At 37.1% G+C, this 18,270-nt stretch overlaps 1 long non-coding RNA gene across 3 annotated transcripts in view; it reads right to left on the reverse strand.

Moving 5' to 3' along the window:
- LOC116583134 overlaps window positions 1–18,060 on the reverse strand; it is a 77,284-nt gene extending 59,224 nt beyond the window's left edge. The window contains exons 1-6 of one of the 3 annotated variants that reach the window (XR_004282625.1): window positions 17,783–18,060; window positions 15,938–16,014; window positions 11,945–12,025; window positions 10,363–10,460; window positions 4,722–4,834; window positions 2,898–3,074 (exon numbers count right to left, since the gene is read on the reverse strand). This is a non-coding gene — a long non-coding RNA (uncharacterized LOC116583134). Of the gene's footprint in view, window positions 1–2,640; window positions 3,075–4,721; window positions 4,835–10,362; window positions 10,461–11,944; window positions 12,026–15,937; window positions 16,015–17,782 lie in introns of those variants that run through there. The other 2 variants (XR_004282624.1, XR_004282626.1) reach the window with 2 other exon arrangements.
- Window positions 18,061–18,270: the final 210 nt, after the last annotated feature.

Genomic DNA, 18,270 nt, shown 5'->3' on the forward strand with positions numbered 1-18,270 from the left:
AATTGGGAAATATGTTGGAGAGAAAGACCACATAGGTGAAGAGCTCTTCTCACCCATCAAATGATGGAACACACTATCAACATTACTTACCACTATGTTATCTGTCAGTAATACCTTTTTATATATTTTTTATTTTTACTTTTTAATTTTTTTAAATTTCACATTTTTATTTAAATTTCAATTGTTTAACATACAGTGTAATATTAGTTTCAAGTGTAGAATTTAGTAATTCATCGCTTACATACAACAACTAGTGCCCATCTCAAGTGCTCTCCTTAATACCTATCACCTATTTAACATATCCCCCTGCCCACTTTCCCTCCAACAACCCTCAGTTTGTTCTTTATAGTTAAGAGTATGTTTTATAGCTTGCCTGTCTCTTTTTTCCTCCTTTTGTTCATGTGTTTTATATCTTAAATTTACATGTGAGTGAAATCATGTGGTATTTGTCTTTCTTTGAGTTATTTCACTTAGCATAATACTCTCTAGCACCAACCATGTGATTACAAATGTCAAGATCTCATTCTTTTTATAGCTGTATAATATTCCATTGTATATGTGTGTGTGTATCTATCTATCTATCTATCTATCTACATATGTATACCACTTCTTTATCCATTCATCAGTTGATGGGCATTTGGACTCTTTCCATAATTTGGCTATTGTTGACAATGCTGCTATAAACATTGGGGTGTATATATGGTTTTGAATCAGTATTTCTGTTTCTTTTGGTAAATGTCTACTAGTGCAATTACTGGATCATAGGGTAGTTCTGTTTTACACTTTTTGAGGAATCTCCATACTGTTTTCCAGAATGGCTGCACCAGTTTGCATTCTGGCCAACAGTGTAAAAGGTACACCTTTTCTGCATCCTTACCAACATCTATTGTTTCTTGTGTTGCTAATTTTAGCCATTCTGAAAGGTATGAATTAATATCTCATTGTAGTTATGACTTGTATTTCTCTGATGATGAATGATATTGAGTATCTTTTCATGTCTTTTAGCCATCTGGATAGCTTCTTTGGAAAAATGCCTATTCATGTCTTCTGTCCATTTTTTAACTTGATTCTTTGCGGGGGGTGTTGAGTTTTATAAGTTCTTTATATATTTTGGATACTAACCCTTTATCAGATATGTCATTTGCAAATAGCTTCTCCAATTCCATAGTTGCCTATTAGTTTTATTGACTGTTTCCTTCACTGTGTAGACACTTTTTCTCTTGATGAAGTCTGAATAGTTCATTTTTACTTTTGTTTCCCTTTTCTTAGGAAACCTGTCTAGTAAGAAGTTGCTATGGCCAATGTCAAAGAGGTTTCTATCTATGTTCTCCTCAGGATTTTGATGGTTTACTGATCACATTTAGGTCCTTCATTCATTTTGAATTTATTTTTGTGTGTGGTGTAAGAAAGTAGTCCTGTTTCATTCTACCACATGTGGCTGTCAAGTTTTCCTAACACCATTTGTTAAAGAGAATGCCTTTTTTCCCACTGGATATTCTTTCATGGTTTGTCAAGGATCAATGGACCATAGAGTTGTAGGTCCATTTCTTGATTTTCTCTTTTGGTCTATTTGTCTATGTGTCAGTTTTTATGCCAGTACCATACTATCTTGATGACTATAGCTTTGTCATATAGCTTGAAGCCTGGAATTGCGATGCTTCCAGACTTGCTTTCCTTTTTCAAGATTTCTTTGGCTATTTGGGGTCTTTTGTGGTTCCATAAAAATGTTAGGATTGTTAGTTCTAGCTCTTTGGAAAGTCCTGGTCATGTTTTCATAGGGATTTCATTAAATTTGTCTATTGCTTTGGGTAGCATAGATGGCTCATTGCTCAGCAGGAAATCTGCTTTTCTCTCTACCTCTGCCTGCCTGTAGAGTGTGTGTGTGTGTGTGTGTGTGTGTGTGTGTGTGTGTGTGTGTGAAATAAATAAAAATTTTTAAAAATTTTTGCAAAATATAGAGCTAAAGAAAAAAGTCCTAAAGGCAGTAAGACAAAAGAATCCCTTAACACACAGAGAAGACAAATAAGTTTAGCAGTACATCTCTCCAGAGAAACTTAGTATGCAAGAAGAAAGTGGCATAATATCTTCACTGTCCCAATTAGAAAACGTATGCAACCAAGGATACTCTATCCAACAAGGCTATCATTTAGAATAGAAAGGGAAGCAGAGTTTCCCACACAAACAAAAAGTAAAGGAGTTTATGACCAATAAACCAGTCCTGTAAGAAATATTAAAGCGGACTCCTTTGAGTGGGAAAGAAAGACCAAAAGTGACAAAGACTAGAAAGGAACACCAAAAATCTCCAGCAACAACAGAACAATTAATAAAATGGCATAAATTCATATCTATCAATAACTACTCTGAATCTGAATGTAAATGGACTAAATGCCCCAATCATAAGACAAAGGGTGTCAGGATGGGTTAAAAAAAAACCACACAAACAAGACCCATCTATATGCTGCCTAAAAGAGACTCATTTTGGACCTAAAGACACCTGCAGGAGTTTGGAGAAATATTTAGCATGTAAATGGATGTCACAAGAAAACTGGAATAGCCATACTTATATCACAGAAGATTTTAAACCAAATACTATAACAAGAGATGAAAAAGGATCCTATATCATAATAAAAGGGTCTATCCAATAAGAGGATCTAACAAATGTAAATATTTATGCTCCCAGCTTGGGAGTACCTAAACATATTCAACAATTAATATCAAACATAAAGGAACTCATTGATAATAACACAATAATAGTAGAGGATTTTAACATCCCATCATTTAGCAGAAAAATCAATAAGGAAACAATGGTATTGGATGATACATTGGAACAGATGGACTTAAAAGATACATTCAGAACATTTCATATTAAAGCAACAAAATATACTTTCTATTATTACCTTCAGTTGGCCAACATATACTTTTTGAGTGCATGTGACATTCTGAGGAATAGATCACATACTTGGTCACAAATCAGGCCTCAACAAGTACAAAAAGACTAAGATCATACCAAGCATCACTTCCAGTCACAATGCTATGAGACTTGATGTCGATCACAAGAAAAAAAAAGACAAAATCTGGAAAGACCACAAATACATAGAGGTTAAGGAACATTCTAACAAAGAATGAATGAGTCAACCATGAAATCAAAAAAGAAATAAAAAAATACGTGGAAACAATAATGAAAACATGATGGTCCAAAACTTCTGGAAAGCAGCAAATACAGTCATGAAAGCAAAATACATAGCAGTACAGGACTCATCACTATTGATATTAACCTTGATTACCTGCCCAAGGTGTGTTTGCCAAGTTTCTCCACTATGAAGTTATTTTCATCCCCCTCGATACTGTACTTACTAAAATCAAGTCATTAAGCCTCATCTATATTTTGAATGGAAGAGACTAAGCTCCACCTCCTGGGGTAGGGGGCAGGTATCCAAATAAATGATTTGGAATTAAGTACTGCATTATCTATTTTGTTGTTCCAATTGTTCAACTTTGGTTATTGGATGCTCTTTCAGGATTATTTCTGTGCATTTTCTTGACATGACCTCTTCTTTTTATTTTTTCACTTGTTAAACTTTTTAAAATTATTTCCTACTCCTTTTTCTTTTACATTTGCTAGAGTTTCCTTTTTCATTTCTATTGTCCTTCTGCTTCCATTTTCCCTCTCCTTTTCTCTCCTCTGTTAGCTTTTAATATTTTCTCCTTTCCTCCTTTTTTCTTTTCCACTTGTATTTTTAAAATAATTTTCTCCTTTCCAATATTCAATTTCCAATTTTATCTTTTTTCTTTTTTACATACCATTTTGTTAATCAAAAATTTTAATAAATTCTACATTATGATGAATTCACCATAACTAGTAAAACAATATAAGTTGCAAAAAGAAAAATAGACCCTCATTCCCACCCTCTCAACCTCAATGCTAAAATTCTTAGTCATCAACCAGAGTTTACAACACCCCTGTAAAGCTCTATGCTCCCTCACAGGAACGACTGGAAGACTCTGTGTGGTAATTCTGGAGGCTCTGCTAGTTTTTTTGAGAATTTTATTCCTCTAAAGGTCATATTCATTAAACTGAAGATTAGTTGAAATACTAAAGCAGTAATCATACAATTTAGTATATTCCTTATATAAAAACATCCACATTGAAATTACTTTGGCTGGCTATGACTAGAGAAGTGTTCTATAAAGACTTTATCTAGGACCTTCTAGTTCCTAACATCAGGAGAGTATGTATATGTATATGCATGTATTCCCATGCTCTCTGCCCTCAAACTCAGGGAGTTATTGGGAACCAGGAATAAGAAGTGAAAGGAAGTCCAGGGAACTTAGGGAGAAAATTCTTTTAGAAATGAGATATTCACATAGATAGAAGGTACCAGGAAGACATTAAAGGCTACATTTCTGTTCTCCAAGAATAGAAATGGCTTATTTGAAGGCCCCATTCTGTCTTCATGCTCTCATCTTAACTGTTTCCTCTCTGTTTAGATTCTAAGCTTAAACCCATGTGCAGCTAAATTGGCAGGTAAAGGTGGGTCCCCAAATTCCTTTGCTTTTTTGTACTCCAGTTTCTCTGGGTTGAAATGGAAATAACAATCCACCTTTCCTGACAAGTCCTGACAAGTTCAGCAGTTAAGAGCTTATTTCAGGTACAATCCTGCATGGGAGCTAAGGGTGAGAGAGAGAAGAATGAGGTGAATTAGATGACCTTTAGAACCTACTTCTAATGATGTAACTCAGTCATCTGATGGCTTTTGTAGTTGCTGCAATTGAGGTTGACACCAGGGGTCAAGCAGACTCTGTGAGCTAGGCTAAAGTTGGATCACTTTTGGAGCTAGGGAGAGGAAATAACATCATTATAGATCTTACCAGAGCCTTCTACTGTTCCCTTTCATTATCATGCCAATTATTCAGAAGAGAAGCCAGAAACCATTTCATTAAAAATCATGTCACATCCTTCCAAGCAAGGGGTTCCTTCCAAACCAGCCTGATTTGGAATGGTGTTCCCAGTCTAGGGCCCTAACCTGGAGCAGTTTGCTGACAAGAAGATATCCATTCCACAGTGTCAGAGAGTTTCCCTTCCTGTCTTTTACTTTCACCTGTATATAGCCAAGGTCTGATATTGGCTCCTGGACTTGAGACCATGTGACTTTATTGTCCTTAAATGTGGTATTAATTTTCCCCAGAGGAAAAAAAGTGACTAATAAAATCAGGCACTTAAGGTAACAAGGACAGTTTTGCCTTAGGGTAAAGCATAAGGCTTTGATTTTTCTCAGAATTCTCAATCTGATTCTGAGGTCAGCAGCAACTAGTCTGGAGGAAGTACAAATATATCAGGTGAAGCCTTTAGCCCAGGACCTGGAGCGAGAAGCATCCACTAGTTCAATAACACAGTGGCTTTAAGTGATATTTATTTTGCAGGTCTTTTCAACAATGTGGCTGTAATCTTCATAGTGACCAGATTGAGCAAACCACCTTTGAGTGGTAACTTCAAGAGGGCAAAAGTAATGTTGGTGTTTGGGGGGATGCAGAGGTATCAAGGGAAGCTCTAGAAGAATGATAAGACTTTCTGTTTTGTTGGTCCTTTCCTTGCCTACAGCTTGTGAAGAATCACTGTTTACAAGGGCAAAGGGGAATATTAGGAAGGCCTCTACCTGAACATCAACCTCTTTAGGACCAGATATTTCACTATTAATGTTAACAATTTATTTCTTTGGTTTAAACAATGTGAATTCCTTGAGATGTCTCTGGAAAAAAAATATATTCACTCTTTGACACCATAAATCCTAAGAAAGGTGGAAAAGGGTGGCCAAGAGGGAGGATTGTCCTTTGGAATGTGAAATACTTGCTTTAAGTGAACCAAAGACTTAAAGTGGATGTGACCTAATGGATCATTTAATTCACCTTGAAACTTAACAATAATAAACAGGCTAACAATTAAAATAAGGTTGAGGGTCTTACTGGAAACAGAGATAGGCTCTAGGTTGTTTACAGGGTTTGAACCAGAAAAATATTTTAATTTTTAGGGGCTTTGGTATACAACCTTAAAGGTAAGAGACAAGATAGCACCAAGAAAAATGAAGGGACACAAGCAAAACTAGGCCAGTGTATATCGGGCAACAGTGTGTTGAGGTCTAATATTTGAAGAGAATTTGTAATGAATTTCAAGGGAGCAGAGAACTCTTTTGAACGGCCAGATAGCTACAAGATGATTTTCTTTAGTTTAGATCTCTCAGGCTAATTGAAATTGAATATTTCTATTAAAGGAAACACCTACTATAACTTAGACCTAGTTATACCCCCACTCAAATAAAGGTATAGGTCAGAATGGTGGCAAGTAGCTATGCTATTCTCTATTTTGAATATAAAATATAGAATTTATACTTTTGAAGTTTGTTATGGAACTATTTTGAATGTTACAAGATACAATAAGCCCTCTCGGGGGAAAAAATGGCAAAATTGTAGCAGCAAGCTCTATGCCTATTAATTTTACTTCCCTTACCTTAAGTCCTATCATGCAGTGTTAGAGCATTATTTAGGGGAAAATGGAAAGGAAGAAATGGAATTTTCAAAAGAGTATTTGCAGAGTTTACAATATGCATTTTTTGTTTTATTTTTAGTTTTAAAAGGATAATCTATGCACATGGTAAACATGTACACAGTAATACATGCGCACAGTTAACCTCACTAGAGGAAAACATTATTCAAAATTTCTAAGCATATATATGCATATTATTATAATTTTAGATGTTATAAAAACTTCTGTGAAGTTTCTTTCTGTCAGGTTTGCTTCAAAGCAACACCTGATTTCCACAGCATGGTCCAAACTATAAAGCCAAAACTATCTGCAAAGATTCAACCAAGCAACAGTCTCTAATGTACATACCCAGGACCCAGCAGCAGAGTGAGAATAAATCCTGGGAAAACAATGTGTACTTCTTTTAGGAAAATGGGGATATTAATACCTATCTCACAGGATTGTTATAATTCCTGAAAAAAATAATGTACACAAAGTGCTTAAACATTGCCTGGTATAGAGTAAATGCTTTGTAAGTGTTAGCTGCTGTCATTTGGATTGTTATTTGCCACTGTTACTTGGATAGGATAGCTTGGGCCTTCTTGAAGCTATTCCCTATTTTCTCTGAGTTTTCTTCTTAAGTACCTCCGAAGTTGGGAGCCTCTATTTTGTTACTATTCTTCCTCTGGGATACCTCTCCCACCAGGATATAAACTCTGGAGCCAACTGATAAACAAATCTATACCTGAAAATCTGTCCTGGACACAAGGAAATCTTAGTCTCACTACCTGATGCTTCTTTCATGGTCTCAAGGAGATAAACTTTTATATGTTATAGTTCACTACTGTTCTTATAAAGACCATGGAAATGCATGGACAGATTGGCAGCTCGCCACACTTTCTGGGGAATTACTCAGCCCAGAACATATTGTTTCCATCTCCTTTATGTGATTCAGTCCCTCTTCATCCCTACACCACTCAGTGCTTCTGAGGAGTTGCATGTGACTGGCTAGCCACAAATACCATACTGGTCTGGTTTACCCTGCAGACTAGACCTTTAATAAGCTGGTGCTGCTGGGACAGGTTGGACTCCACAGTCACAGGTCAAACATCTGAATCTACCATCTCATTCCCTTCGAAGCTCTTTGAGGAGGGAAAGCCAAGCACATAATGTTTAGCACAATTTCTATCACTTATCTCCTTATCTGGAAGGGTAGGTGAATGAACAAGTGAAACACTAGCTTTCTCCTACTTGTTAGTTTCATCAGTGGCCTCTGCCTACTTCCTGTTTTCTTCCAAACATTAATTGTATATTTGGCTCCTGATACAAGTCTTTGTATCATTATGAAGGGACTTAAACATCCATGAAGATAAACCTTAGAGTACCACTTTCTCGGCTCAATTCCAGTGACCTTTCCCTGCATTTCAGTTGTCCACAACCAATGGTAAGAAGTCTACAAGGATCTTTTTACCATTCAAAACCACTCTACCTCTAAAATCTTATATCCATATATTCCACTCTCTAGATACATTTTCCCATTAAGGACTTTTTACTTCCTCATTCCTACTACTCCTATTATTTGGTCTCCTCCCAATTTACCAGTCCCCTGCAGCCTAATTTTCTTCCATGACTAGCATGGACACAAAAACCATTATTTTATCCACTATCTTCCATACTCTTGACTTACCATATTTTGACCTAGTATCACCCCAAAATTCTCTTGCTTCAGAAAAATTCTCAGTGCCACACAATGATTCTTCCAAGAATTCCTGGTCAGTTTTATCTCCCATCACTTCCTATACCCTCAGTGATCTCTTTTCATCGATTACTGCCTTTATTTCTTAATCTTTACTCTTTCCCTCTCTGCTGTTTCTTTCTTCTCTATGCAAAAATATGTTCAAATCTCTCATTATTCATAAAAAACAATCCCTGAACCCTGTCTCTCTGTTTCCTGCCCTCTGTCTCCTTTTCTTCTTAACCAAACTGTGTCTCAAAAGAACAGTCTACATTCAGTGTCTTCACTTCCTCTGTCCATATTTACTCCTCAACACACTATAATCTGGTTGTTTCTGGAGTAGGCCCCCTCCTACCCTTGTTTGTACCTCTGTCTTGAACCCATCACTTTATTGTAACCACTACTAAACCTAAGCACCTGAAAAGGCAAGACCTTGTCTAACTTATCTGTGTGGTCCCAGAGCCTAGCACAGTGCTTGATTGATAGGAGGTGCTCAATAAACGAATTATGTCACAAACACTTACTGAACACCTACTAGGAACCAAGCACTGTAGTGGTTCTGTCAGAATCCACTACACTTGGACTCTCTTAATCCAGCCCCAGAATTATATCCAAGCATCCTTATTCTTACAGAAACTTTCTTTCTTTAGTGAATATCAAGTCAGTACATTCAATTAACCACACAACCCTTGCCGTATGCTGTGCCTTACTCATAGTAATCACTTAATGTTTGTCGAAGAAATGCCTGATAGATCTCAGCAGACCCAAGAGCTGCTATTGTAAATGGCTACAGAGGGGCCTGTCTGGGCTCTGGTTCCTCACAGACAGCATTTTGGTTTTTTTTAAAGCACCATTTCTAAACAGTTTCCTAGAAACACATACATTTGCAACTCTATCTCAATATTGCTGATACTTAGTGTAAGCTAACAGCCTGTTTACAAACCCTCCTTTTCCTTTATCTTCAACTTCTCTCCAAGCTTCTTCCCCTCTACCTCTAAACAGGTACAAAAGTCACTCGTAGCCACAAATAAATAACCTAAACTAGAAACCCTCTCTTAACCCCAAAGTCCCATTTTACCCAATACCCTTCCTTTCTCCACTAATCTTTACAAAAGTAGTCAATACTTATTAGCTCAAATTTCCTTTTTTCCCACTGGCATCCTCATCAAGTGGGAAGAAAGGATAGGATATGGGATTGTCAGAGAAAAGCTTCACGGACAACAGGACACAGGGGAAACTCTGAGATTAATGTACAGGAGATGTAAATGTATTGTAGCTGTAAGACATTTTTTTTCCTATTTTATCTTTAATCTATTTTATAATGTTTCTTTTTTAAGCACATAACTTATGTATATGACACACAGTTCAAAGTGTACAAAAAATACAGGGTGAAAAGTGTTTTTCCCACTTCCGCCCATGTCCCCTCTTTGCAGGCAAAATCACTGTCAAAAGTTTCTTATGTATCATTCCAGAGATAATCTATGCATTTACAGATATTTACGTAGATGGAGTCTCTATGCACAGTGGTAAAAAACAATAGAAATTGCCAAGAGACGGGTGAACTGATAAGGATAAGAGGAGATGTTGAAGAATTAGGAAATATCATCTTCCCTCCAAAACACTCTTCCTCTTCAGTACCCACCTCCATTAATAATATTTCCACCCTCCCAAGTTGCCAAAGCTCAAAGCTTCTGAGCATCTCTCGTTGGTATAATGGTCTACAGTTTATAGAGCATTGTCATAGCCCTTATTTCATCTAACTTTATGGCATAACACTGTGAACTGAGCGGTGTTATCTGCACATTACAGTTAAGCTGATTAATAATTTCTCTACCCTTCCTACTGCTACATTCAAGTTTATTTCCAAAATGTAAATTGCATATATCCATTTCTCACCACCTCCACTATTTTACCCTTCTTTAGGCCTTCATTACTTGTCATTTGTAAAATTGGAATAATTGCCTACTTTATGGGGTTGTTAAATGAACTCATTAAAATTAAGTAAGAACTGTAACACTACAACAAATCTTTGTTCTCAACAAATATCTGTTCCTTTCTCCTTTTCACCCCCAAATCTCCCCAACTTTAATCCATTCTCCACATTACATACCTGATTCATCAAAATGATGTATTCTTGATTTTTTTTCTATGTCCATCCTCTATTGATCCCAACATCAGGGCATCAGAATATGACAACGCACCTGGAATCTGAGGGAAAGCACTAGAAAATTCTGGGTGCAGTTATATCAAAGGAAAATCATTCTCATTGAATCACAAAGGCATGCTTTTACAATCTGTGGTAGCATCATTGGCATTTAGAAGCTAAGAAGGTCAAGGTCTGCCCTGCATTTTCTACCTAGAAAAATCCTGCAAATCTTTTATTACTCAGTTCAAATGTCACCTTCTTGAAGTCTTCTAAGATCCTGCTCACATTACCTCTTTACCCAAATCTGAATGAATCTTTCTTTTCTCTGCATTACCAAAAGTGGAGGGAGGGAAAGAGAGAAAGAGGGAGAGAAACAGAAAGAGGGAAAGGAAGTGAAAGAGAGGGAGAGAAAGGAAGAAGGAGAGGGGAAAGGGAAGGAGAAGAGAGGGAGATGGGGAAAATAGATATGTTCGATTGGCTTAGTTCTGGCAGAGTTATGTTCCTGTGAGACATAGTCACAACATTTTTGTCAATAAATCAATACATACATTGTTTATATGGGTTTCTGTTTAGAGACAACATTATTTAACACGCATTGTTGATTCATTAATATTGAACTCACAGCCGATAGCACTGTAACTTATGCCTGAACTAAGCTAATCTAACATATGTATTTTCTCTGTAAGGCATATCACAGACTTCTTGTGCTCAAGAACACTACGCAGCACTTTAGCATCACACTTGGGGGACATTATAAACAGCAAAATCACGAAGAAAAATGGGGCCGGGGTGGTTCAGTCAGTCAAGCATTTGCCTTCGGTTCAGGTCATGATTCTAGGGTCCTGGGATTAAGCTCTACGAATGGCTCCCTGCTCAGCAAGGAGCCTGCTTCTCCCTTCCCTACCATGCTCTCTCTTGCTATCTTTCTCTTTCTCGCATGCGTGCGTGCACTCTTAAATAAAATCTTTTTTTAAAATTGCCAAGAAAAAGCACAAAAATGTGAAAAACATGGCACTAAATTGACTGAAAATACACTTATTTACAGCCTGAGAGCTAAAAGAAAAAGACAAGAGAATCATCTTCTTGGACCTCAGAGAGGAATGTGCACATCAGGTAATTCAAATGTCGCCACTGTGTATATCTACAAATGACCAAAAAAACACCACAGGTATTGATTTCAGGATTACAAATAAATTTTAGTGACTAAATGAATAGGATCCACAAATGAGTATCAACTGCAATTGTCGTATTTGTTGCAGTTTTTCAGTTTATCATCTGTACTTCATATTTTTTATGTTTTATATTTACAGAGATTTTCATTTCTCTATATAAAAATATATAAACCTTTCCTTCATGACACCATATATTACTTTAAGCATATGCAAAGAGGAAATAATTTATTTACCTACATTTCCTTCTATTTTTTAAATCTTCAATATTTTGCATAAAACTGTTTAATATACCTGACATTTGGTTTTTTTGATGGTGTATTAAATTAGGGTTGGGGGAGGTAAGAAGTCATTAATCACCAATCAATGAACCTTACCTTTTGAGTCCTCTGTCATTCTGGCTCACAATGATGTGCCCTTCTAAATACTGGTAAGCCAGTTCCAGAGTACCTAAGAAGCTTTTTAAAAAAAATGAAAAAGCAAGGGAAAAAAGTTTTATCTTTTCCACTAAATCCAAGTGTTGGTTATTAGGAAATTAAATGGGGCTGGTAATATCCCACAACAACTTCATGCCTGCATTTAGCAGTGAGGCAAGACCGGGTAGGGAGCTAGAAGCTATGTCAAGCTATGTCAATGCCAAGGACTAGAGTGGTTCAAATGCAGTTCTCTCTATGCCATAGGACAGTATTTCTCAAGGTACTGTCAAGGACAATCTCCATCAGAGCCACCAAAAATGTATAGTGAATAAAATGAATAAGTTAAGGGTTTTGTACTTAACTCCATACCATACCAGGAATACTATGTTTAGAACACCACACCTCAAGACTGATAAAACCAAAACATAATATGTCCTCAAAAGGACAGTTTGGCTGATGTAGAGGCTAGAATTCAAGACATTCAGAAATATCTTTGATCTAGGGATGCCATGCCTAGAGAATTGAATAATTGGGATTACATAACTGTCAACTTCAAAGAGCTAAAGAGTCATCATGTGGAAGAAATCCTTCTGCTAGACAATGCCATCCATGCATGTGGCTTTATGTACCTTCCCTTTGGCTGTTGATTCTCAAATCTGTATCTCTAGATCCAGTCATTCCCCTGAGCTTCAGCCTTCCCTTAATCTCTCTACCTGGATTTTTCAGAAGAACCTCAAACTCCACATGTTTAAAATAGAGCTATTATTATTCCTATCTTCAAAGATAATGAATCTGAGTCTCAAAAAAACTAAAGAACATCCCATGGGTTCCAGTAAAGGAATTAAATCTAATCTTTCTGATTCTAAACTAATGCTCTTTTAACTTATATGATGCTGATTTCTATAATATGGTGGGGGGAGGTGTAGAAACCAGAACATTACCTATCCATATTGTAGTTCTGAAATAGAGTAGCACATTTCACAGGGGAGTTGGTCCTTTCTGAAAAACAAATCAGCTCTAAGAAGCTCTAGTCCTAAATTTGCTAAATTACATTTTTAAAAATAACTTCCTTGGCAATATCAGGAGCAAATTCATTAAGTGGAACAGGTTTGAAAAGTCCTTCTCCTCTCTCGAGCACAGTCTTCTGTTTTTCAAAATAGATAGGTTTATCTGGACTTTGAAGATCTTTATATCCTTTGACAGCTGTGCCATTCTGTTCCGTATAAGGTACAGACATTATGAATAAACAGTCATGCCATTTAGCCTGTGTAATAGCTCAGTTGCATTCCAACACCATCCTCCAGGATCTGTTGGACTAGAGGCTGATCATATATCTTTATGATATTCTCATCTACTCCAGGCACCCAGCCCAGCATGACATGCTTGTCCACACAGTTTTGACTTGCCTCTGGCAATACCAACTCTTCACTCAACTGGAGAAGTGTTCAGGTAACAAGTAGAAATTCTGTCACATCTTTCCCTGCACAGAACTCTGATATGCTCCCCCAAAGTCACTTACTAGCTGCATGAACCTGGGCAAGTCACTTAAACTTTCTGAACCTCCTTTTTCTCATTTGTAAAAGAGATGCTAATTATATATAATTCACCTGATTGTTGTGAAAACTAAGAAATAATACAGGTCAAATCACCAGGCATGTATAGGGTGCTTAGTAAGTGCTTTTATGCCTTCAGTATCATCCTTGGCTGAGCCACACCAGCTAACCCCAGGGTTTTCTTGGATTAAAAGATTATCATCAGGGTTACCCTATACCTCTCCTTTCTGATCACCACCCCCTCCAGCAACCAGACAACATTCAAGAAATGCTCAATGAAAATTCTCTCAATCCACTGAACTGTAGCAATAAGACTACATTTGAGGTTTTGTAACAAATCTCAAATCCCTAACAAGTAGTCAGCTAGTCTCTGCTTAAATATTCCCTGTGACAGGGAATTCATTCCCTTCCAACACAACCCATTTTATCTTCAGACAGCTCTGCCGTAACTTCCACCTAACAATCTTAATTCTGTCCCTTGGGGTCACAATTGTGCAGATAAAATTCTCTTTCTCATGACAGCCTTTTAGATAATGGAAGATAGCAATCATGTCCCACTTCACCCTTCAAGCTTCTTTTCTTAACCTCTATTTTGTTTTTGTCCCTTTTTAAGAGATAGCTGCCACTACTAACACAATACTTGAGGTGTAGTTCATACAAACCTAGAGAAGAGTAGAATAATTACCTCCTTCATTGTAGACTCTCTACTACTATTAATGCAGACTGAGTATGCATTAACTTTTCTGGCAGCCATATTAAATTTAACCTATCCTATGGAATATTTTTTAAATTTTATTAAATTTGTGCAAGATGTCATATTTACTCTTATCAAATTAATTTTGCTTTTTTGAACCATTGTTACAGTCTAGTAAATGTTTCTTGAATTCCTGGTTCTGGTATCCAGTATATATACCCCCCCACACTCCAGTGGTCTCTTAAAAATCTGATGAACATACTATTCTACTTCTCCATCCAATTGTTAATTAAAATGCTAAAATCAAGATGGAACCCGGTACAAAGTCCTACAGCTCAACATCAAGGATCTCCCTTTGCAATATTAAAGCTCAACCTTTTTCCTCTCTTCAACACACCTTAGGGCCCTTCCTTTCACTCTTTCACAATAATCACAGTAACTCACAAAACATCTAAAATACCCAAGGAGGGGTAGGCCTTCTGTAGTACTTCTAAGGAAAGTACTATAATGGGGGAAATGCCTACATGGTTTCAAAAAACTTTCATTGAGGTGATTCTACTAAACCCCTCAGAAAATGTGCCTTCATCCTCCCTTTCATTCCACACACACTTCTCAAGAATTTCTGCTCCACAGAAGGAATAACATGGAGGACATTAGAAGAAGGAAAGGAAAAGTGAATTGGGGGGGAGTGAGAGGGGGAGTTGAACCACGACAGACTGCAGGACTCTGATAAAAAAACTGATGGCTTTGGAAGGTGGGGGGGTGGGGGATAGGTGAGCCTGATGGTGGGTATTAAGGAGGGCACGGATTGCATGGAGCACTGGGTGTGGTGTATAAACAATGGATCTTGGAATACTGAAAAAATAAAATTAAGTTATAAAAATTAAAAGAAAAAAAATCCTATGCTATGGAGCAGGAATAAAATTTCTGCTCCAGAGAAACTTAGAATTAATTATTAGTGTCCTTTGTAAATGGTTTTCCCATCTGTATGATGAAGCTAATTACACATAGATAATAAGGCTTTTTTCAGGATGAAATGATTAATGCATAAAGTACTTAGCAAAATGCTTGGTACATAGTAAGTGCTCAGTGAATAGTATACTTTAAAAAAATCTTTCAGAGTCCAACTAAAGGAACAATGTCACAGCTCAAGTTTTCTCCATCTTGTTAACCAGGATGTCATAAAAATAAAAATCTTTATTATACACCTTGCAGTAATACAGGTACACTAACTGTAACTATCAAACACTTACATCTATTAGTCAACCTTATTTTAAAAAGGCCACATTTCCAAGCCCACAAATCTGTATGCAGAACACAGCTCCTTAATGGAGCCATTATGGTCAAAAATATATTAAAATCTAATGTTGGTTTTCTCCAGCTCAAGCTCTGCTGCCTTATTTGGCTCCCATCCCCATCACCTATGAATGGCAGAATCAGGATTTCCATATTCATAAAGGTCTACATTATTGTCCTTCCTGTTGCTCCTTTACCTGATCCTGCTGTTTTCAAGGAGGATGACAGAATCCAGGGGAAGTAATCCAGGTTTGTCTTGTAAGAAATAATTTCAAGATGTTTATGGCTGAAGGACAGTTTGTTACACCCTACCCTGTTTACATTAGTCCATACCTATCACCTATATCTCTGACATGATTCTTCCAACTCTTATCCACCACCTGCATCACCACAATTTATGATGGTGCATACCACATCTCAGGGCTTCTAGTGGCCACAGGTCCAGGATGAAATAGGAACTGAATCTGGATCCAGAGATCTCTATGAATCTGAAAAACAAGGAGCCATTTTATGCTATGGATTTTCTGAGTGTCACTTAATAAAAAAATTATTATAAAAATAATAATTTCTGACATCTATTATATTTTTAGTTTAGCTTCATTTGGGTTTAACATTGTTGAAAGACTTTTTTAAAAACTCTCTTTATCGGGGCACCTGGGTGGCTCAGTTGGTTAAGTGGCTGCCTTGGGGTCCTAGGATTGAGCCCCACATAGGGCTCCCTGCTCAGCAGAGAGTCTGCTTCTCACTCTTCCTCTGCCTGCTGCTCTGCTTACTTGTGCTTTCTATCTTTCTGTCAAATAAATAAATAAAATATTTTTTAAAAATTGAAAATAAATAAATGTCTTTATCAAGCTAAATTGTGTATTATTTTCCCCACATATACACAAAAATAATCCATCATACAATTTAGTTTATTCATACAATGTTGAATGGCAGTTACTTTGCTCCAAAAGGCATTAAACTCTAAGGTTATTTTTCTTTTAGAACAGATGATATTAACTTTATTTCACAAATGAGGAAAGTAAGTCTTTGGGAGGTTAAATAATTTGCTCAAGGCCCATGTAGCAAATAGCAGAAACAGGATTTAAAGCCTGGGTCTTCTGAATCCAAATCTTTTGATTTTTTTTTCTACCTTGACATTTGGAAGTGCCATTCAACTGTCTTGACAAAAATGGCCTCCCTTCTTCCAAGTCAAAAAATAGGCAGTGGCTAATTGAATCCATTTTCCTAAAAGACATCTTTCAAATTATAGGATCCTAAGCCAAATTCTTTCATAAAAGGATCAATTTCCCTCCCAGTCAGCAAAGTTCTTATGCCATTCTAAGAATACTTCCTTTTTTTAACCTGTAAATAGCCATAAAGCCTCATCTATCTGCAAAAAAGATGTTGAGACATCCTGCACCAAACGAGAGCCCCAGCCCCACCCTCAATCTTGCAGCATTCTGTCACTCATCATCAAAGCCTCTGGCCTTTGCCAACTGTCCCTCTGCAGAAATTTTGCTCAAATTAGAAATGCTACAATCTATAAAAATTCCATTTTCCAGACTTCATTTCTTTCAATATCTACTACAGTCCTAGTAAAGGACAGGACAACCACCTGGGAGAAATCCAGAAAATGCAGGCCAATTTTTACTTCAGTCAATAATAAGATGATAGATAACCAGTCCCACAGGAGAAAGATTAAATACTGTTCTCAACTTACCACCTTCTTTTACACATATCTCTGAAAAATTGCAAGGTATAGTCTTCAACTCAATTCTAATTAAATGAGTTTTGCACTTAATGATTATCTACTGTAATTAGTTTTTCTTCAAGGTTTACCAATCCCTTCTTCTAAACTAAATAACATCCCTAAACAGCTAAAAAGCATCATGACCATCCACAGTTAAAGGGGTGGAAATGTTGTCATTTGTGGTTTGGGATTCTAATAATTGCAACTTGAGATGAGGCCAGACACAAAGAATAGCAGAACCAGGTATCACTGGGGCCACATATAACCCAGTCTCAGCTCCAGCTGGATCGGACTGCTGGATGGTATCAGCTTCCATACTGCTTCCCAGACATACAAAGGCAGAGCCCAAAATCCTGCACTACCTCCTCAAAATGGCCTCTCACCTTTCAAAAAAAAAAAATAGGTTTGGGTGCAACTAATCTCTTTTGAGCTTCCCTCAACCAACTCTGGCTCCTACATTTTACTCTCTCATTTCATCTATTTTCTTTCCTAGTTTTCAGCCCAGTTTCAACTTTTGTAAGTACCTGATTCCTTGCTTTGGCTCAAATCAGCATCGTCTTCAGCCGTCTTCCTGAGTTTACCGACCTCAGGCTCCAGCTCTGCAGAATTACATTAAACTGGTCAAAATAGATTAGAACTGGTCAGAACTGATTTTTCCGTGTGAGAAAAGGTTTGAACTGGTCATGAGCAAGTTCTGACCACTTTAAACCCATTTGGGCCAGTTTTACGTTGCTAGTGTAAGAACGAGCCACTGAAGGGATCAATTTGAATCAGGAATGAGATGAAGCAGCTTCAATCTGCTTCGAAGACCAGTGTGGGATACAAAAAGAACCTGATGCTAAGGACCATACCATTTGTGGTGGCGATGTTAGAGGGGGAATCAGAGAGGACCTAATACTTTGTGAGGCAGGATCAAACCACTGTAGACCCCGGGGGAGGAGCTAAAAGAAACTGATGCTCAATGACGTAGGATCAAATTATTGGTGTAAAACAGAAGAGAAAAGATGCTGAT

The sequence above is a fragment of the Mustela erminea genome, chromosome X (assembly GCF_009829155.1).
Source record: "Mustela erminea isolate mMusErm1 chromosome X, mMusErm1.Pri, whole genome shotgun sequence".
Classification (NCBI taxonomy): domain Eukaryota; kingdom Metazoa; phylum Chordata; class Mammalia; order Carnivora; family Mustelidae; genus Mustela; species Mustela erminea.